Consider the following 22,474-nt stretch of genomic DNA (forward strand, 5'->3'; position numbering starts at 1 on the left):
TATAAGACAGCAAACTTAATCGCGAAATGTTGTGTGCCTTCTGACTGCTCCACTAACCAGCAATTCCTTGTCTCTCTTCCTCTTCTTCAACCTCCCTATTCCCTGAGACACAACAATATTGAAATTAAGCTAACTAATAACCCTACAATGCCCTCTAAAAGTTCAAGTAAAAGGAAGTTTCCTGTCTCTCACTTTAAATCAAAAACTAGGGATGAATGATTACATTTAGTGAGGAAGGTATGTCCAAAGCCAAAGACAGGTTGAAAGCTAGGTCTCTTGCACCAAACTGTTAGCCAAGTTATGAATGGAAAAAAAAAAATCTCTTGAGGGAAATTAAAAGTGCTACTCCAGTGAACACATGAATGATAGGAAAGCAAAACAGCCCTATTGCTGAAATGAAGAAAAGTTGAGTAGTCCAGATAGAAGGTCAAACAACCACAACATTCTCTAAGCCAAAGCCTAGTCCAGAGCAAGACCATAACTCTCTTCAATTCTATGAAGGCTGAGAAATGTAAGGAAGCTGCAAAAGAAAAGTTGGAAACTAGCAGAGGCTGGTTCATGAGGTTTAAGGAAAGAAATCCTTTCCATGACATAAAAGTGCAAGGTGAAGCAGCAAGTGCTGGTGGAGAAGCTACAGCAAGTTATCCCGAATATCTAGCTAAGATCATTGATGAAGGTGGCTACTCTAAACAACAGATTTTCAATGCATATGAGATAGCCTTCTATTGAAAGAAGATGCCATGTAGGGCTTTCATAGCTGGAGAGAAGTCAATGCCTGGCTTCAAAAAACGGGCTGACTCTCTCGTTAGGAACTAATGCAGCTGGTAACTTTAAGTACAAGCCAATGTTCACAAATCCTAGAGTCCTTAAGAATTATGTTAACTCTACTCTGCCTGTGCTCTATGGATGGAAAAACAAAGCGTGTATGACAGCACATCTGTTTATAGCATGGTTTACTGAATATTTTAAGCCCACTGTTGAGACCTATTGCTCAGAAAAAAAGGTTATTCTTTTCAAATGATTACTGCTCATTGACAATGCACCTGGTCACCCAGGAGCTCTGATGGACATATACAGGAGATTTTCATGCCTGCTAACACAACATAAATTCTGTAGCTGATAGACCAATGAGTAAAGTCAACTTTCAAGGCTTATTATTTACAAAATACATCTCACAGAGCTAGAGCTCCCATAGACAGTGATTCCTCTTTTGGATCTGGGCAAAGTAAATAGAAAACCTTCTGGAAAGGATTCACCATTTTAGATGTCATTAGGAGCATTCATGATTCATGAAAGGAGGTTAGGATAGCAACAGTAACAGGAGTTTGAATGAAGTTGATTCCAAACCCCATGGATGACTTTGAGGGTTCAAAACTTCAGTGGAGGAAGGACCTGCGGATGTGGTAGAAATTGCAAGAGAACTAGAATTACAGGTGGAGCCTGGAGCTTTAACTGAATTGCTGCAAAATCTCATGATAAAACTTAAATGGATGAGGAGTTGCTTCCTATGGATGAGCAAAGAAAGGATTTCTTGAGATGGAATCTACTCCTGGTTAAGATGCTAGGAATGTTGTTGAAATGACAAAAAAGGATATAGAATATTCCGTAAAATAAGTTGATAAAGCAGTGACAGGGCTTGAGAGGATTGACTCCAATTTTGACAGAAGTTCTACTATGGGTAAAATGTTATCTAACAGTATTGCATGCTAGACAGAAATTTTTTGGGAAAGGAATAGTCCACTGATGTGGAAAACTTCATTGTTTTCTTATTTTTAAAAACTGTGACCAGACATGGTGGCTCATGCCTGCAATCCCAACACTTTAGGAAGCTGAGGCAGGCAGATCACTTGAGCTCAGGAGTTCAAGACCCACGTCGGCAACATGGCAAAACCCCATCTCTATCAAAAATTACAAAACAAAAAAAATCAGCCAGACATGGTGGTATGCACCTGTGGTCCCAGCTACTCGGGAGGCTGAGATGGGAAGATCACTTGAGCCCAGGAGGTGGAGGTTGCAGTAAGCCAAGAACACACCACTGCACTCCAGCCTGGGTGACAGAGGGATACCCTGACTCAATAAATCAATCAATCAATATTGATCACATAGTCTGGACAACATAGTGAGACCTTGTTTCTAAAAAACTTTTTAAAAGTTATCCAAAAATGGTAGTACATACCTGTAGTCCTTGCTATTTGGGAAACTGAGGCAGAAGGCTGAAGCAAGAGCATTACTTGAGCCCAGGAATTTGAAGTTACAGGGTGCTATGATTGCACCACTGCACTCTAGCCAGGATGACAAAGCAAGAACCCCATCTCACAAAAAAAAGGAAGAAATTGCCACAGCCACCCCAACCTTCAGCAACCACCACCCTGATCAGTCAGCAGCCATCAACACTGAGGCAAGACCCTCCAGCAGGAAAAACATTATGACTCACTGAAGGCTCAGATGATGGTAAGCATTTTTTAGCACTATTTTTTAATTCAGGTATGTACATCTTTTTTTAGACAAAATATTATTGTACACTTAATAGACTTGCATAGTGCAAATATAACTTTTATACGTACTAGGGAACCAAAAAAAATGTGTGTGACCTGCTTTATTATGATACTTGCTTTATTGCAGTGGCCCAGAACTGAACCTGCAATATTTCTGAGATATGCCTGTATTTTCTTACTAAGTAAACTGAAACTCGGATCTCTTAATCATTTTGCCGCGATCATTTTAACCAATGGGACTTATTGATCCAATGGATCCAGTCCAGTAGATCTACTCGCCTGCTGTTCCTCACTAGAGACAGCTGGGCATGTTGTGCAAGAACAATTCTTAATTTGTGCTTTACTATGTCTATTATTACTTGCTCCAAATAGCACAACCGCAACTTTCCCCAATGTGCATCTGCCTCCCATCTCACTTTGTGAGGACACCACAGGCAGAATTGAGAGCCCAGTCTGGAGCAGGACCCACAGAAAGAAGACCCCAAAAATCCTATTTACTTTCCAACTGGAACGGCTCATGAAAAAGAAACTGCTGTGCTTTGGGTCAGGCAAATGAAGTGCAGCAATAGCACCAACCACAGAGAGGGATGTTAATTTCCCTAATTGACAGGGAGCTTCTATCATTTCAGAATATGCTTATTTTTCTGCAATGAAAACAGGCCAATTTATTCCGCTGCTTACAGTGTCAATGTGCATTTGTGAAGTGGAGGTTTTCTCTGGTTGCTGACTTCTGGTGGGTAGCCCATCTCCAGGAAGCTGGATGGATATCAAGAGTTGAGATGAGAGTTCTAGAGCTGACAGTTTTCCCAAGGAAGGAGCAAAAAGAAACAGGCCTGCCTTCATGCAGACTGCATGCTAGAATAGGAAGCCTGATGAGTAGTCAGGCATTCATCGAGCATCTTCAGTTACCCAACATTGCAAAAGAGCCAACGGCTGTGTCCTTTAGTCAGTCACCTCAACTTTCAAAGTCACTTCATCTATAAAATGGGGATAATAATATCTGTCCTGGCTCCATCAAAGACTTGTGGTATAGATGAAATAGTCAATATAAGACCATACTGTAAACTACAATCCTAGCATTCTCCATCACAGAACCCTGTTTATTTCCTTCAAAATACGTATAGGGTGATTATAGCCCATAAGTATTTTACTTATTCCTGCCTTGCTTAAGGTCTATCTATCTCCCCCAGTAAAATGCATGTTCTTCAGAGGCAGGATGAGTACTAGTGCACGGAGCAAACTCATACTCGATGGGTACTGTCATTTTCCTCCTGCCCCTCCTCAAAGCAAACTCATTCCTACCTGCACCCTCTGCCCAACCTGACATTCTGCTCCAGAAACACCTTTCCCTCATCCTTACAGTAATCTAAACACTATTCTTCCTAGAAGGGCACCTAGAGTTCTACCACTTCTGTGAAATTATTTTCTCGTTCTACCTTAAAATATTCCTCTTGCCAGGCATTCTTCACCACCACACACACCACCCACAGCCACAGTCACTGCTCCCTCAGCATAGGTGGGATCATGTGACAGCTTTTTTCCTGTCTTCCTCAAGCCAATGTAAGGCTCAGCTAGGCTCTGATTCTGTACTACCTAATAAGAGATTTCTCACACAAAGAACAAGAGAGCATGTCCTAGAAGAGTCATAATCAAAAATCCTAAAACATCCAGGATTGAAGGAGATGCTGGGCCCAGGACTTAACGCTGCAAATTTGCCACAGGGTTGACATTTCTTTCCTCCTCAGTTATCTCACCAAACTGAGATTTATTGGCCCACCAAACCTGGAGCCAAGGATCTTCTCAAAGGAAGGAACTTATGCAGCTAAGGACCTGGGAGGGAGCTGACCTGTCCTCTTAATGGTCAGATGTCCTGATAGGAAAGACTCCTGGGAATTCCAGTCCCTCCTGATGGGACCATGCTCTCTTCCCCCTTGGACTCCCTTGCTTCAGATGGATCCACCCCAAATCAGAGACTCAGGCTTCCCTCCTACAGTGAGGTCCCTGCCTTATTATTCTTCATACCTAATCTCTTCTAACAAAGAAGAAAGCCAAAAAGTGACCAAGTTCATAAGAGCCGATAGATTTATACAAAGCACCTGGAACCTCATTTGCAGGTCATCAATAATCTAAACATCTCAAGCAGTCAGAACATTTTTAAGCATGAAAGTTATGGGAAGCTCCCAGAGGTAAATATCTAATTGCCCCCAAACACAGCAGCCAGTTTGCCCACAAACTCACACACCCACATTCCCTGTGGGCCTAGAATTCTGGGTGACTACCACCAGGCTGTGATGACTTCTACAATATCAAGAGGAAAGAAGCTCACTTGGGACTCTAGCTCAGACTCCTGGTAGGTGAGGGGACAAAAAGACCATTTTTATAAAGGCTTCTGTGTCAAGCAGCAGGCATTGTCACATAATGTGTCTCACTGAGTCTTCATAACACACCTGTGACATGAGTGTTATTATCCCAGGTTTGTTTGCAAACAAGTAAACTGAGGCTCAGAGAATTGGCCAACACACAGCTAGTATGCCAAGATTAAGGTTACAGCCAGCGTTCCAACTCTCAAGTCCAACCCCCTTCCAATTCAGCAAACCAGCTGCAGGGTAAATGCTCCCAATGGCAATAACTTAAGTATAGCCTTAGAATGGATTGGCCCTGTATGGCAGACTCCCACCTGAAAATGTTTTCCAAACTAGGGAATTCAGGAGTGGCCAACCCAGAGATTCACTCCTTGTCTATGAGGAACATCTGAGCCCCTGCCTATCGCAAGGAGCACGGCCTTACAGAGAATGGAGGCCCTGAGATTTGGATTATGTGAAGTTGCCAGGTGGAGGCCATTAAAGGGAGGGTTTGAAGTGAAAATATTATATAAATTGCATGCTCTTTGCAAGCAGTTGCAGCTTGTCTGTCCAGTCCACTGCCACTGCACCATATGTAAGGTGGATATGTTGTCCAGCCTACCACCAGTGAATTGTAGGAATGCAGATATCGTGTCTAGCCCACCACCACCGGACCAATTCTGTATATCAGGTGGTTCTCCTGTCCAGCCCGCCCCCCACTGGACTCTGCCCTGTATGTGAGCCCCTAATAAACGCCATGTCTCCTTTGCTGGCTCTGGGTCTTTTCTTCAGCCTCTTGAACCTGGTGCCTCCCTATTGAGGTTAACAGGGGTTTTGCACAACACCAGCCTCCCAGTTGGGGGCAGTGGAGCAAAGGCTGCATATGTCAAGAAGGAAAGAAGATGGCAGCTAGCTCTCGTATGCTTTCAATCTGTTCTTACCCAACCCTCTGCCATCCAGGCCCAAGGTATAAACATGCACACTCAACGGCTCACCTTTTATCAAGGTAGGATGAGGTTGCCCCACTTTTCCTGTCTTGGTCTTTGTTCATTAATTTATTCAGTATTTGCTGAAGGCTCACTATACCCCAGGTGTTGTCCTAGGCACTGGAAACCATGCACCACAAACTAAAGACCTCTGTCCTCATGCAGTTTATATTCATTAGCATGCTTTGAAATTGTTTTGCTCATTTACTTATTTGCTGATTGTCTGCCCAATGCATAAATTCTGTAATAGAAGGGACACTATCTTTTCCTCCACTGTCAGTCCAGTGCTTAGAATAACACTGAGCCCCCAGAAGGTATTACTTAACATAACCTTCAAAAGGGGAGCTGTTATTTTAGGCTTTTCCCTTTAAAAGCATCCTCCACCCGCTTTGGATCATTTGCTCCGTTTTATGCAATATAAACAGACCTGAAGGGCCGAAACACTTTGTATCATTTTTGATAACCCTGAACTTGATAGGAACGTTCAGAACTATCTGCCAGATTCTTTGGCTTCATCTTACATATGCCTCTAGCAGATGCCTCCTAAAACACAGACTGGGGAAAAAAAAAAGTGTTTATAGTATTTGACAAGTGACGGGAACACTATTGGCTGCCTTCTCGGCCTCCATTTCCCTCCTCTTCCAGGCCAAAAGAACCTCAGCTTTGTTCTCGCTTAGTAAACCCAGGCAGCCAGGAGCCTCTTATCACTCCACCCCAGCTCTCAGATTGGTCTAAGGGCAATCCTATTCCACAGTGATTGGTTCAGGAATGAGCATGTGACCTGATCCTAGCCAACGACACAAGAGGGGGACTCCTCGCGCCTAAAAGAGAACCACAGGAAGAGACGGTCTCTCTGGCTTCCTTGGGCATGTTGTGAGTGGTTACCTGGAGCTGTTGCAGCCCTTTGGTGACCAGGCCAGGAGAAAGCCAGCTCTAAGAATGGCCAAGCAGAAAGATGGGAAGAACCTGGCTCCTCAAAGACATTGCCAAGCCACAAATCAACAACCCTGAATTCTATATACCCTGGGGATTACCTGTTTTATTAAGAGAAAACTCCAGTGGGGTAAGGGTCAGAGGGAGGTAATCTGCAGAGATACTGCACTGAGGACAAGCCACAGAGGAAATCAGACTGAGGGGCTCCCAGGGCCCCAGGCAGGTGTGATGAATACATGTCTCTAGACTTAGATGAGGTGGGGGGCCCTGCAGTGTTATTATGCTTTCTCCTTTCCAAGAATGAAAGCTGTATTACTCTGCTTTCCGTTCTCTTCTGGCCACTAGGAAACTCAACACCAAACGTATTGCTGCATCACAACTGTTTTAACCTGTGTGGTTGGCAATATTTGCCTTCTCTTTGTCTCAGCCAAGATTTTTCTAGTTTTATTCTGCTCCACTCATCTTATTGTATACGGCCACTTCAGATTCTTCCTGAAAAGAGATGTGGTATAAATAAATGAACTGGTAACACAGCCATGGGCCCAATGTCTAAAGAGGAATTAATAAAATGAACCTCCATATGGAGCCTGCTTGACCTAAGCTGATCGGCTTTCTTAATGCAAAATGCACAAATCCCCCTGATGCCAAGCCACTAGGTAGTTTGCAGTGTCAGTAGGATGTAGGGTACCTTAGAACTCTTCTCAGTGTTGATATAGTATGTCCTCAGTGCGAACTTAATCGTAGGATTAACCATGATTGGGGGGAAGGAGGTGGCAGTGACGCTGAGAGCATGGAAGAGGAGAATGTTACCAGCAGGCTCTGAAATCAGGGTAGCTGTAGCGGGCAAAGACTTTACAAATGAAGTGGGACTTGAGCCTTTTCTATTCTGAAGTAAGAGCTTCTTAAGGACAGTGAATAATACTTATTTTTGACTGCTCAACTCCTAGCACAGTGCCAGGCATATCCTAAGTAATAAATTGTTCATCTCTTAATGCTCTTTTTTGTTTTTCTCCCAAGTTTTTAGCATTGGGAAGTGTATCAGTTCATATTTCCATGGGAGGAAGGAACTCTGGGCTAGAAATCAGGAGACCTGAGTTCTGGGCCCCACTGCTAAGGAGCTGTGTGGTTTGCACACCAGCAGAAGAGCAGTGGTTGAATGATGCAGGTTACCTCAGCCTATCTGGATTTGAAAACTCGCTCCTTTTTCTACTCTATCTTTAGGAAGCCTGGTAACCTCTCCGTGGCTATTTCCTCATCTATCAAATGAGGGTGAACACCAAGTGGGTGTTGTAAGGATTAAATGAGTTACTATATAGGAAGTGTTTAGAATACTCCCTAGCACATTCTAAACATTCATGTTAGCTTTCATAATCTTCAATAAGTCTCTGTGTTTTTCCAGGCCTTAAATTTTGCATCTTTTAAAAGTCAGGCTTGACCTGGATAAGAGACTTCAGATACACAGCATTCACTCCTTTCCCATTCGCTGTCTGTGACAGACATCACTAATTGATCACAGCACTGTCTTCCACTGAGTCCAGTCACAAGCTTAAAATTCTTTTCCAAGACAATACTCCAGGCAGCCACTGTCAGTTTTTCAGAGTTTATGCAAGAAATGAAACCTATTTGCTATCCTGGAAAGAGATCATAAAGATTTTGTGGTTGCCAAAGAACATATACAAGAAAGGTGGGCAAATCATAGAACAGGGAAGGAGTCTGCCTGGATGAGACCTTCAGTGCCATTCCAGGTCCCTTCCTTGATCGACTGGCCCCCTCTAGGCACACAGTATTGAGACTTTGTTATTCCTCAGCTTTCCCTGGGACAAATGGCTGGACTGTTTTCTCCCTTTGCAGTGTAATTGCAGTGATAAAATGGTGTGTAGCTAATTGCTGGGTAGGCCACAAACAGAGCAGCCCCACATGTAATTTCAGACTGGCAGAGACTGTAAATTATTCAACATGATAACCAAAAGATTATAGCAACGTGTGGAAGTGGAGAGAACGTTTCAGGGAAACGAGAGGCTGGCTTTCAAGTGAGGGTAGTCCAAAAAACCTTGTATGAAAGTGAAGAATGTACTTTGGACAGAAATACAATGGGGCAGCTGAAGCTCAGGCCTGGGAGAGTTCTGTGTGTTCTCATTTACCAGGAACGTTAGTTTCCTTGTGAGAATAATAAACCACTACAGAAAGTTACAGTTATCCATGTTCCTTCCAGAGAGACAGGAATGGCCTAGATCACAAGAACCCACAAATAATAGCACAAAATAATATGTACCATATTGATTCCAGCAACCCACATGAAAGACCTTCCATCAAGCCAGAACCTCCTGATTCTTGTTTCTCTGTTAATGGCCCCATTTTTCTCTCAGTTCCTCAAAAGTCTTCTTTTGCTCCTCCCTCTGTCCAAGTCAGTCAAAGTCAGTCATCAGTGCATCCTAGTGAAGGACTTCCCACTCACCTTTTCTTTCCATTCCCACTGCCGCTGGACTCAGTCTGGCATGCACCATCATGGCAGCCCCTGAGCCCTGACTCCCTGGTTCTGGCTCTTCCTGCATGTTGCCACCGTTTCCTAATTTCTCAGGGAGAGCTCTGATCGAAGCACTCTGTACTCAAAAACCTTCCACAGCTCCCACTGCCTGTCAAGTGAAGCCTGAACTTCCCTGGGCTGGCATTGGGGTCCCGTGTAACACCTTTTGGGCCTCACTTTCTCCCACTTCCTTTCACTCTCCCTCTGCTCTCCCCAGATGGCCTATAAGTTGCTCCCGGGACACACTTTCCCCTCTTGGAGCCTTTGCATTGCTGTTCCCCACCTCAACAGTGTTCCCCACAGTACCTGTAGGCCAGGCCTAGGTGATTCTCTCAAGATGGTGGCACATGCTGACAATCACCCCCTTGAGTTCCCAAATCCATGACGCAGTTGCTTGGGCAATGGGACACTGCACATCCCCCTCTGAAGGCCGGCAAGGAGCCTGCTCCTAGCTCTGAGATAACTGCTCACTTGTGTTACCAACCACCCATGGCAAGGGCTCCAGCCATGCTCTCAACCTTGATTAGCCTGGCCTGGTGGCAGGGAGGATTCTGTTAGTCTGCTGTTAGCATAGCTGGGGTGCAGTGGAGAACGGGGAGGAAGAGGGTTCGTAGTAAGCAGAAACCTCTTTAGGATCCTTTCTTGTCCTTCTTTATCTCCTACTATCTTCAGTGTTGTTCCCTGATTTCCCAAATTACTTTTAAGGCCCTGAAAGTCAAAGCCACAATATTCTGATGGGTTCCAAGTGACTTTTTTTTCCACAGAAAAACAAACCCAGCCAGCTCGGTGTAGGCTAAACCGTAAGCCCCCTCCCCCTGTAACTCCTGACCTATAAATCTAAGATGGAGAGAGTTATCCTAATGCATCCGCAGTTGGAAATCAAACCCTCACCACAATCACTTTATGCACCTTCAGGATGGGGCTGCCTTGGCCGCTCCCCACCCCTTCTGCCCATCTGCTGGGATGGCTTGGTGCCCGCTCCAAGTTGGTTGGAGCCTATGGAGGTGCCAGGCAACAATGTGTTTTGATGGGCAGCCTGCAGAAGGTGGCAATTGCCATCTCTTGTGAGTGAAGGCCATAAGCGCTGCCAGCCCTGGCATGCCAGGTCTCTGTACACTTGTTCACACCTGTTGACTCTCCAGTGCCAAGAAAAGCGTACTCGAGCTAGGAATGAGGGTAGGAGGAGATGACACTCTCCAAGCACCAGCCTCTTTGGGTTTCCTTACGGGGACAGATAGAACTTAGGGAGATTTGGTCAGCGAGTTTCAGACCCATACCTGGGTCCAGCACTGGAATTGCTCAGTGGCTCTTTGTCCTCTAATGTTAGTCTGTGCCCACTCAGGGAAAGGTGCCCAGCTGGGAAACCGCAGCACAGGTACAATTCAATACATACACAGCCTTATCTCTAAGCCAGAGAAAAGAGGAAAAGAGAAGGCCATGCTGAGTTTAGGAAACTTCTTTCCACTGATAGCCCAAAATGTTTTAAACTCTGATATGTCTAAGTCATCAGGAGGCTTCCGCTTCCTTGCTCGTCCAGCTGTCCTGGAGAATTGCTGTTTTCTAGCAAGGACAAGAGATTAGCTCCCAGTCAGGCAGAACTGGTTATGTCACTGAGCTCCATTTATTGACCCACTGACCTTGAGAAAGTTACTGACCTTACCTGTGCCATAGTCTCCTCGTCTCTAAAAATGGGGGTAACCACAACTGTCTCCTTGGATTGTTACAAGAATGAAATTGGACAACATAAGTGAAGTGCCTAGGGTGGTGCCTGACACAGAGTAGGTGCTTGTCACATTAAAGTTTTCTCTCCTGTCCTGTCTTCCTTCTCCATTCCAAATAGGAAAGGTGTTTCAGGAGCCAAATTATATTATAGATATCAGTCCAGGAATAGGTCATGGGACTAAATAGCAGAAGAAATTTCAAGAACAGTTGCAGCGGGGAGCGGCAGCAGATGGCAGGAAAAGAAAGAGATGGAAACAGGAGAGGAGGGAACCGGGGTTCCCTTTCTAAAAGGCACCCTTCGATCTCTGCATTACCGTACCAATGCCTCATTCCAATAATGGCTTGGCTCTGAATTCCATCCCCACCTCAGCTCAGCAATGTCTTCCTATTCCTTCATTCTAACTCCTCCATAACAGCTGCTTCAAAAAAATAACAATTAGCAAGGAACGTATATAGTGAATTCTCATGATCTAAGTGTCCAATCTGTATACACAAGACATTCCTCCACAAAGCCCTTGACATTCTCTTGTTCATTATTCTGCAGTGTCTGCAAAACATCAGTGGCAGGACTGAGCCGAGTGAGGGTGACACGAGGCATGCCTTGTCCTGCCCTTCAGGCTCTCAGGTCAGGAGGCAGAAAGGAGCTCAAATTAAACAGGCCAGGCCAGATGGAGGCTTCAAGCAAGCCACAAGCAAGCAGATCTGGGGAAACATGACGTTAATGGATCTCTGCCCTTCATGTTTGGCCAGCACTCATGTGCCAGCCTCAAGAGTCAGGTCCGCCTCCTGCTATAAGGCCCTTGTGAGAGTAGGACCATATGCATTCCAGGAAGAGGCCATGCTTACAGATGCACTTATTAACTGTGAGAGCCTTGTCTGCATCAGAAGCATGAGAAGCCATGAGAACTCTATTTGGTTAGCTGCTCTGACTCTACTAGAGCTACATCAGTGGAGGCCCATTGAATTTGAAGGTTAAGTGACATAGTTGGGGACAGACCTGGAAGCTGGAATGTCATGTATAGGAACAGGATCTTAAGTCTATAGCTGAAAGCCTGAGAGACAATTCAGGTATGCCAGAGATGCCCAAGGCATTTCCCTGAGTAACTGCCCTAAGTACTGGATGACGTAGGTGAAAAAGAAAAGAAGCAGCAGCAAAATACTGGAAAGAAATACACAGGCAAAATCCTGCCTGCTTCCTAAGGTAGGGGAGATGGAAAAACAGGAGATGGGCCAAGGGATGAAAATGAAAGAGCTAGTCTTAGAAGTGGAGAATAAATGATGAGTTAATGGGTGCAGCACACCAACATGGCACATGTATACATATGTAACAAACCTGCACGTTGTGCACATGTACCCTAAAACTTATAGTATAATAATAATAATAATAATAATAATAAAAGAAGTGGAGGAAAATTCTCGTAGGGGCTGTTCCTGAACGCTCAGGACTTGCAATAGAATGTGGGCCCCCAAAGCTCTAAGAGGTACAAAAGGTGCCAAAATAGAATAGATGGGATGAATCTCCCAATCTCAAGCAAAATCTAGCTTTCAGGTCCACAGGAGACCCAGAGGAGAATTGGCCTACCAGAAACTAATCAATTCAATTCACAAAACATTTAGTATATTCCTACTGTGAGTCCCACGCCAGGGATCAATGGTGAGCTAAAACATACACAGTCCTGACTCTCATGAAGCTTAAAGTAAGCCCTGGAGTCAAGATGCCTGCATCCAGAGCCTAGCAACTCCACTGAGTAGCTGGGTGAACCAGAATAAGTTATGCGAGCTCAATTTCCCTATCTGTGAAATGGGAATAAAAGTGCTATTCCATTGCAAGAGATATACCAGGATTTAATCAACAATATCTAAGCATGTTACAAATTTTCATGCTTTAGTAAACATCTTTGTATGTGTTTCTGTGTGTATGTGTATGACTTTGAAGACTTGTACAAGGATCAGTTCTTAGAGTTGAAATTGCCAGGATAAAAAATGTACATATTAAAAACACTTTTTAAAGTACTCTTGGTCTGGCTCCTCCATCTCAGTCCCATCCTGCACCATGCTCTCCTTGCTCTCAGCAATTCCTGTACTCTGGCTTTTCACAAACCATGAATTCATCCCATTCCCCACCACCATGGAGGCTCCATCCTCCATAAACTTCTCATTTGAAACATTGTTCTTCCTTCTTTGCCTGGTTAGCTCTCCCGTGATCCCCCCAACTAAGTCAAATCCCCCTCCTCATTATATTTTCTTAAAGCACTGTGCACTTCCCATTTATGGCACTTACTACAGTTGTAACTTTATACTCTTTGTGTTATTAATTGATTCATGTCGGTCTCTTCCAGTGGATCATAAGCTTGAGAAAGGCAAAAATTGTGCCTGATTTTGCTGATGGATGAGGTTCCAATGTTTCGTTCCTAATGTCTAGCCCATAGTCAAAACTCTTCTGTATATCACTTGAATGAGTGAATGAATGAATGAATGCTTTAATTAAATTCCTACCTGACTCCTACCCTGATTCAGAAGTCACCAGGTTATTTTCCAGCAGACTTCTGAAGTGCTAATGAATAACAGCACCCAAACATTTTTCCTTTACACTTCAGTAAACCAGACCCACTGTGGTTTATTTGTCGCTCTGGCTTCTCAATCATGAGGCTGTTTGGAGGACACAGGGTGAAACCCTGTCCAAGCATAGGGGAGCAGACCTAGATGAACCACAGAAGTCAGGGCTGGCAGGATCTGAGATGACATTAAATCAACATCCTCATACTACCAATGCTGCTACTAAGGCATGAAAAGAGGAGAAGGACACAGAGAGTGGAAGGAGCAGAATGAGGACCAATTTTTGCAATTTGCAGCCAGTGCTCTTTCTACTCTTTTTCCCCCGTGTCAAGAGCACATTGTACCAAAAGATCAAATTGTACCCCCATGAATACAGTTGACCTTTGAACAACACAGTTGATATGGTTTGGCTGTATCCCCACCCAAATCTCATCTTGAATTGTAGTTCCCATAATCCCCATGTGTCGTGGGAGGGAGCCATGGGAGGTAATTGAATCATGGGGGTGGTTACCTCCATGCTGTTCTCATGATAGTCACTGAGTACTCACAAGATCTGATGGTTTTATAAGGGACTTTTCTCCCCTTTGCTCAGCACTTCTAGCTGCTGCCATATGAAAAGAAGATGTGTTTGCTTTTTTTTCTGCCATGATTGTAAACATCCTGAGGCTTCTGCAGCCATGCTGAACTGTGAGTCAATTAAACCTCTTTCCTTTATAAATTACCCAGTCTCAGGTATGTCTTTATTAGCAGTGTGAGAACGGACTAGTACAACAGCTTTGAACTGTGTGGGTCCACTTATACATGGATTTTCTTTTGCCTCTGCCCTGAGACAGCAAGACCTACCCTCTTCTTCCTCCTCCTCCTCAGCCTACTCAATGGGATGACAACAGGATGAAGGCCTTTATGATGAATCACTTTCACTTAATAAATAATAAATATATTTTTCCTTATGGTTTTCTTAACATTTTCTTTTCTTTAGCTTACTTTATTATAAGAGCATGGTATATAACATACAAAATGTATGTTCATCATCTATTTCTATTATTGATAAGGTTTCTAGTCAATAGTAGGCTATTACTAGTTAAGTTTTTGGGAAGTCAAAAGTTTTATGCAGATTTTTGACTGTGTAGGGGTCAGTACCACTAACCCTTGTGTTGTTCAAGGGTCAATTGTATGTACAATTACAACGTGTCAATTAAAATTTTAAAAAAAGAAATGCTAAAAAAAAAAGAACACATCAAAAGGGTCTGAAGATTTGCAGAATGGGAATGTTCTGGGAATTTTGTTCAGTTCTTTGGAGCACTCTCCATATTATCCAATAGCATATAAGCTTCCTTAGTATGATGCTACCCACCCAGTGGTTGTAGGACTGAAGTCTGGGTTCTGGTCTCACTGTGATCACAAATCCCATGAGATCATGGAAAGACAGTAGGTCTGGGAAACACTCTGTCACTGTCACTGTTACTGACTCTGGGGTTCTAGCCAAGCCTCAGTTTCCTTGTTCTATAAAGTAGGTTAAAAACCTCTCGGCTCTATATATTTGCAGATAATTGCAAAGGTCAAACAAGACCAGAATTTAAAATGATTTATAAACCATAAAACACTACAAATTGTAAGATTTCCACAGGAGCAGTGCCTGACCCATCTCTTAACTAGTCTCCTCCTCTGCATTGTGCATGGGTAGTCACCACGCAAAGCAAGATAAAGAGATGTGATTCTGGACCTCTACGAGCTTTACAAATGCAGACTTTCCAAATATTCATTTGGTTTTGAGCTGCTCAAATTTTGGGACCAAGTCTTATTCATATTTACAGCACCTTCCGCTCTTTCTCCAATGACTTGCCCAAGGCATCCCTTTCTGACAAATGGGGTGAGGCTGTGAATAGATGTCAATTAAGCCATCCAATGAATTGGCTCAGTACCAGAAAACCTCAGGATATCATAGAATTGCGGAAGGATTGCTAGTCTAAATTAAAGAAATATTTTTAAATCTGGAGTATTGTTTTAAATAAATGCAATTTTTATTATTCTTAAGAACAAACAGTAACACAAATTGGGCTAATAAAAGTATTTCCAAATAAAGGTTTTGCCTCAATTTCCTAAATTGCCTTTACATCCTTCCTGTCCCCCGAACTGTCCTATGAGGTAGATTACAATCCCCACTTTATAGATGAGGAAATGGAGGCTCAGGGAGCAGAGGACTTAGGTTCACACAGTTTTAGTGGTAGAATCAGGACTAAAACCCAGATTTTGGATCGCTGTTTCAGAATGATTTCTAAGCTATCATTCTTTCCAACAGATTTTATTCTTTGAGCACACATACCTTCATTTTTCACACCCAATCTCCCTCCGCTATGCTTGCTGGGCAAAATTCCAGCCCTAGTTAAATTCAACTCTCCTCCCCTCCTATGCTTCACCCAGACAGCTGAACCTAGCTGGGGTGAAACATCAACCATGCTAACTGCCTTACTCTAAGTTCTTGATTAACCAAGCTCAAGTGGGCCCTCAGTGTGCCCAGCAATCCTGCCTACTACACTTCCCTCATCCAGTACGCTCTCTCTCTCCCAACCAACAATATCACATGTGCTCAAATCTGTCCACCTTCCAACAACCCTCTGGACTCTCTGGTGATAAACTTGGTTCACTAAGAAAATATTGCAAATGGAAGAGAATACGTAAACATTCAATCGATCACACGTTTACATCTACCTGCATTTCCCCCAAGTAATCTGTGCCCTCCTCTCTTCCTTATTTTAGATCATCAATCCTAGAATTATCCTTTTGTTCTCCTGCAATTTTCTCACTCTACTGGACTATTTTTGCCAGCAATCAAGCATGCCATATTATCTCCCATTTTTTAAAAATCAGCAAAGACCCTCCCTGGACCCCACATCTCCCTTCAGAATAGCCCCACCCTTTCTTCCCTATCAGCAGCACAATTCTTTAAATAAGTCATTTATACTCGCTGTTTCCACTTTCTGTCCTCTTACTTTCTCTTGGACCCAGTCTACTCAGGCTTCCCCCTACCACTCTACTGAAGAAAACCCTTTCAAAGAAACCAATGTCCCCATGCATTGTCCAAGGGCGACATCAGTCCTCAGTCCTTATCATCCTCAGGCATCAGCCCTGTATTTGCCAAGGCTGACAATCATAATCACTCCTTTTGCCATGAAACCCTTGCTTCATTTGTAACCTGAGACAATGTTTTCTCCTTATTCTCCTCCTACCATGTGGCTACTTCATCTTTGTTTTCTTGGTGGATTTCTCTTCACCTTCTGACTTCTAAGTATGGCAGAGTCTGAAGGCTACCTTGGGACCTTTTCTCTTTATCCACTCCAGTCTCTGGTAAGATTATCTAAGTTTCCTGGCTTTAAACACAAATGTATTATAGCCCCAGCTGGTACCTCTCCTTAAACTCCAGACTTTTACATACAGCCACCTACTTGATATCACTAATTGAACATCTAATTGCACATAACATCAGAACTCCTGATTTCCTCCCTAACCCTGCTTTACTTTAGTCAGTAAATGGCAACTCCATCCTTCTGATTGCTAAGCCTTGCACTTTGGGGTCACCCTTAATTCCACTCTTTCTCTTACACCCCCACAGCTGATATTTCAGTAAATACTGTCTCTCTACCTTCAGAACATACCCAGAATCCAAGTGCTTCTCTCCCCCTACAGTGTTCCCATCCTGATTCAAGCCACCAGCTTTTGCCTGGTTTATTACAATACACTTCTAAGTAGTTTTTCTATTTCCACTTTGCCCTCACAGCAGCCAGAGGAATCTTTAGCTCAGGTTAAAATCATCCTTATTATCATCACATTTACTGGGTGTCAGGCACTTTACCTATGTTAAGCCATTTACTCTTCCTAACGACTCTGTAGGATAGGATTTGTTATCCACATTTTGCAAATGAGAAAAGGCAAAAAGTCGTTAAGTAACTTACCCAAGACCACACTGCTAGTAATATAGGAGATAATTTAGTAAGAAGTAATTGTGAGAGGCTCAAAGTGGGGGTTGTTAGCTCTACCTTTCCAAGGTGATTAGATCTTGCCCTGTGTAGATCAAACAACTTTACAGGAATAGACATGCTTCATAGGAATAGCCACCAGGTGCAAGTGGTAGGCACTGCATGAAGTGCTCTGCACACATGATCTCTTTTATTGTCTTGGGATAGTCCTGTGAGTAGGTGGTATTAACTCCATTCTACAGATGAGAAGCCTGAGTCTCAGCATTCTGAGACTTTACAGTAAATGGCAGAGACAGGATGTGTACTTTGGTTTTTGAGACTCTGAAGCCCATACTTTCCGCACCAGAGAGATAGGTCCTCAATGACAGAAGAAGGGGTTCCAAGGGCTTTAGATGAAGCTTGGAAGGAAAGTCTCAAGTGTTGTTTCTCAGGTCACAGTTCTTCTCTCAGAAGTGAAGCTAGTCGATCTGCTGAGCCAGAGGCTCAGGCCCCTGGGCTGGGGCTGGGGCTGGCTGCTCCTTCTCGGGGGAGTGGGAGACCTGGCTGATGAGATCCATATGACCTTGTCAGAGAGCACCACCGAGCTGCCTGGGCTGGGGTAAGACAGGGCCTCTGCTTTCTGGGTGATGGTGAGGAACAGGGAAGAAAATGCACAATGCTATTTTTTTCCCAGGTCTGGCAGCATGCCTGGGTTCTGCTGGCACTCAAGTGCCTTGGGAGTTCCAGTTCATGGTGGAGCTATGTTGGGCATCTCCGGCAGCCATCAACCTGCTATGGGCAGAAAAGCTAGTTCTCCCAAGTCTTTTCTCAACCTCATTCTGACATAATAGGACCATACTGCAGCTTTTTCCTGCCTCCCGGGGCTTCCTCTTTCTGTCCTATGCTCTTTGGGAGTCACCGACAATCTTCAGGGGGATCAGCCTCCCGCCGTGACTTTGTACTTGTCTCAGGGGTGTTAGACAAGCCGTCTCCTCTGCCTGCAACATGTGTCTGCCTCGCTCAGTCTTACCCCCGTTCTCTGGTGAATGCCTAAGAAGCAGCTCTCAGTTCTCAGCTCCAACCAAGGCCCTTTCCTCAGTGAAACCCTTTCCAATCCCCTGATTAGATCGGGGTGCAGGTTTTCACTCTCAAGCACTGTAAGTGACTTCTGCTAATGCAGCTTCTTACTTACCACTTACAGCAGTTTGAATTACACTTTCTGTGCCTATATTTAATTTCTGTAACCCCCACTAAACTTTGAAACTAATAATAAAAAATAATGGTCATAAGGATAACAATGACAACAACAATAACAAAATTAGCAGCAAACATTTATTGACCCTGTGTTCTGGGCACAGTGCTAAGCTTTTCTGTGTATTACCTGATTTATTTTTACAACAACCCTGTGGATTGTGTATTACAGGCATACTCCATTTTATTTTACTGTACTTTGCAGACATTGTATTTTTTAGAAAGTGAAGGTCTGTGACAACCCTGCGTCAAGAAACTCTATTGGTGCCATTTTCTCAGCAGCATGTGCTCATTTCATGTCTCTGTGTCATGTTTTGGTAATTCTAACATTTTAAACTTTTTCATTATTATTATAGCTGTTACGGTGATCTGTGGTCAGTGATCTTTGATGTTACTAGTCTAATTGCTTTACAGCACCACAAACTGTGCCCATGTAAGACAGTGAACTTAATCCATAAAAGTAGTGTGTGTTCTGACCACTCCACTGACCAGCTGCTCCCCCATCTCTCTCCCTTTCCTTGGGACTCACCATTTCCTAAACACAACAATATTGAAATTAGGCCAATTAATATCCCTACAATGGCCTGTAATTGCTCAAGTGAAAGGAAAAATTGTGTATCTCTCACTTTAGAGCAAAACCTAGAAATGATTAAGCTTAGTAAGGAAGGCATGTCAAAAGCTGAGCTAGACTGAAAGCTAGGTTTCTTTCACCAAACTGCTAGCCCAGTTGTAAATGAAAAGAATAATTCTTAAAGGAAATTAGAAGTGCCATTCCAGTAAACACACCAATGATAAGAAAGCAAAACAGCCATCTTGCTTATATGGAGAAAGTTTTAATGGTCTGGATAGAGCAAACCAGCCAAAATATTCTCTTAAGCCAAATCTTGATCCAGAAATAGGTCCTGCTGTCTTCAATTCTGTGAAGGCTGACAGAGGTGAGGAAGCTCTAGAAGAAAATTTGGAAGCTAGCAGCCATCTCCATAACATAAAAGTGCAAGGTGAAGCAGCAAGTGCTGTTGTTAGAAGCTGTGGCAAGTTATCCAAGAGATCCAGCTAAAATCACTGATGGAGGTGGCTACACTAAACAAAAGATTTTCATTTTGTATATAAGACAGCCTTCTATTGGAAGAAGATGCTATCTAGGACTTTCATAGCTAGAGAGAAGTTAGTACATGGCTTCAAAACTTCAAAACACAGGCTGACTCTCTTGTTAGGGGTTAATGCAGCTGGTGACTTTAAGTGGAAGCCAATGCTCATTGACCATTCTAAAAATCCTAGGCCCTTTAAGAAAGAATTATGCTAAATCTACTCTGCCTGCCCTCTATCAGTGGAACAACAAAGACTAGATGACAGCACATCTGTTTATAGCATGGCCTAACCAAATATTTTAAGCCCACTGTTGAGACCTACTGCTCAGGAAAAAAGAGAGTCTTCAAAATATTATTGCTTGTTGGCAATACATCTCGTTACTCAAGAGCTCTGATGGAGATGTGCAAATAGATGAATGTTGTTTTCATGTCTGCTAACACAATATCAGTTCTGCAGCCTATGAATCAAGAAGTCATTTGACTTTCAAGTCTTATTATTTGAGAAATACATTTTGTAAGGCTGCCATAGATAGTGATTCCTCTGATGAATCTGGGGAAAGTAAATTGAAAACGTTCTGGAAAGGATTCATCATTCTAGAAGCCATTAAGAACATTTGTGATTCACAGGAGGAGGTCAAAATATCAATGTTAACAAGTGTTTGGAAGAAGTCGATTCCAGCCTTCATGGATAACTTTAAGGGACTCGCAACGTCAGTAGGGGAAGTAACTGCAGATGTGGTGGAAATATCAAGAGAACTAGAATTAGAAGAGAACCTGAAGAAGTGATTGAATTGCTTAAATTTTATGATAAAGTTTGAATAAATGAGGAGTTGCTTCTTATGGATGAGCAAAGAAAATGGTTTCCTGAAATGAAATCTATTCCTGGTGAAGATGGTGTGAACATTGTTGAAATAACAACAAGAATTTAAAATATTACATAAATTTAGTTGGTAAAGCAGTGGCAGGATTTGAAAGGATTGACTCCTATTTTGAAAGATATTCTACTGTGGGTAAAATGCTATCAAACAGTACCACCTGCTAGAGAAATCTTTTGTGAAAGGAAGAATCAATGGATGTGGCAAACTTCCTTATTACCTTATTTTACGAAGTTGCCACAGCCACCCCGACCATCAGCAATCACCATCCTGATCAGTCAGCAGCCATTAGCATCAAGGCAAGACCCTCTACAAGTAGAGAGATTGACTCATGGAAGGCTTAGATTATCATTAGCAATTTTAAGTATTTTTTAATTAAAGTTTGTGCATTTTTAGACAATGCTATTACATACTTAATAGACTACAGTATAGTGTAAACATTAACTTTTATATGCACTGGGAAACCAAAAAATTCATGTGACTTGCTTTATTGTGGTAATTTCCTTTATTGTGGTGGTCTGGACCCAAACCCACACTATCTCCAAGGTATGCCTGTAGTATTCAGTTGTTAAAGGATAATAAGGTAGACTTACATGCACTAATATGAAAAGATACATCATTAAGTTAAAAAAAACTAAATTGTAGAACAGAGCATATAGAATGAAGATAATTTGCTTTTAAAATGTGTATTCATATCATATATTCTGTATATTATATACAATGCACTAAGTATAGACTATACACATGAAATGGCCAATAATGGTTAACTCTGGGGAGTAGGAATGGAGAGGTAGGACTTTTATGTTTTTCTTACTATGTGTCCCTCACATTTGAATGTTTTTAGTAACAACTATTTATTTGACAATTTAAAAATAAATGTTTGTTATATTTTGTTTTAAGAAAGAGAGCACACACCCTTCTTTTTGAAAATCCACGAGTAAACCTAAATGAATCACTAGATTTGTGCTTCCTTTGAGCAAGTAGACAACAATTCTAAATCAGCCCTCACCAACTACCTGTCCTCTTTCTTGCCTTATCTTCTCACGGGTTTGGTAGGGAAGGAAAGTGGGTATGGATCAAGTCTGATAAAAAGAATAAAGGAAGGAAAGGAGGGAGGGGAAGGGAAGAACAGAAGGAGGGAGAAAGGAAAGAAAGAAAAGAGCCCTTTTAAGTCCCTTTCTTACCCATGTGTCCCTCCAAGGGTCACTGAGTGATATGGTTTGGCTGTGTCCCCGCCCAAATCTCATCTTGAATTGTAGCTCTCATAATTCCCACCTGTTGTGGGAGGGACCTGGTGGGAGATAACTGAATCATGGGGTGGTTTTCCTCATACTGTTCTCGTGGTAGTGAATAAGTCTCATGAGATCTGATGGTTTTATAAGGGGTTTCCCCTTTTGCTTGGCTCTCATTCTCTCTTTTTGCCTGCTGCCATGTAAGAAGTCCCTTTGCTCTTCCTTTGTCTTCCACCATGATTGTGAGGCCTCCCCAGCCACGTGGTACTGTGAGTCCATTAAACCTCTTCTCTTTATAAACCCAGTCTCAGACATGTCTTTATCAGCAGCGTGAAAATGGACTAATACACTGAGGCAGGGTCATTAAGAGCAAGAAGGAGACAGGTAATGGAATAGAACAGAGTTTGGACACATAATAAGAACTACCATTGGTTTGGATCTCTTACATACACAGCTCAAGATAAAGATGTTAATCCTTTATTCCACATTTAAAAGGCAGAAGCTGTGTGATCTCTCA

Source organism: Gorilla gorilla, chromosome 1, assembly GCF_029281585.2.
Source record: "Gorilla gorilla gorilla isolate KB3781 chromosome 1, NHGRI_mGorGor1-v2.1_pri, whole genome shotgun sequence".
NCBI classification, from domain to species: domain Eukaryota; kingdom Metazoa; phylum Chordata; class Mammalia; order Primates; family Hominidae; genus Gorilla; species Gorilla gorilla.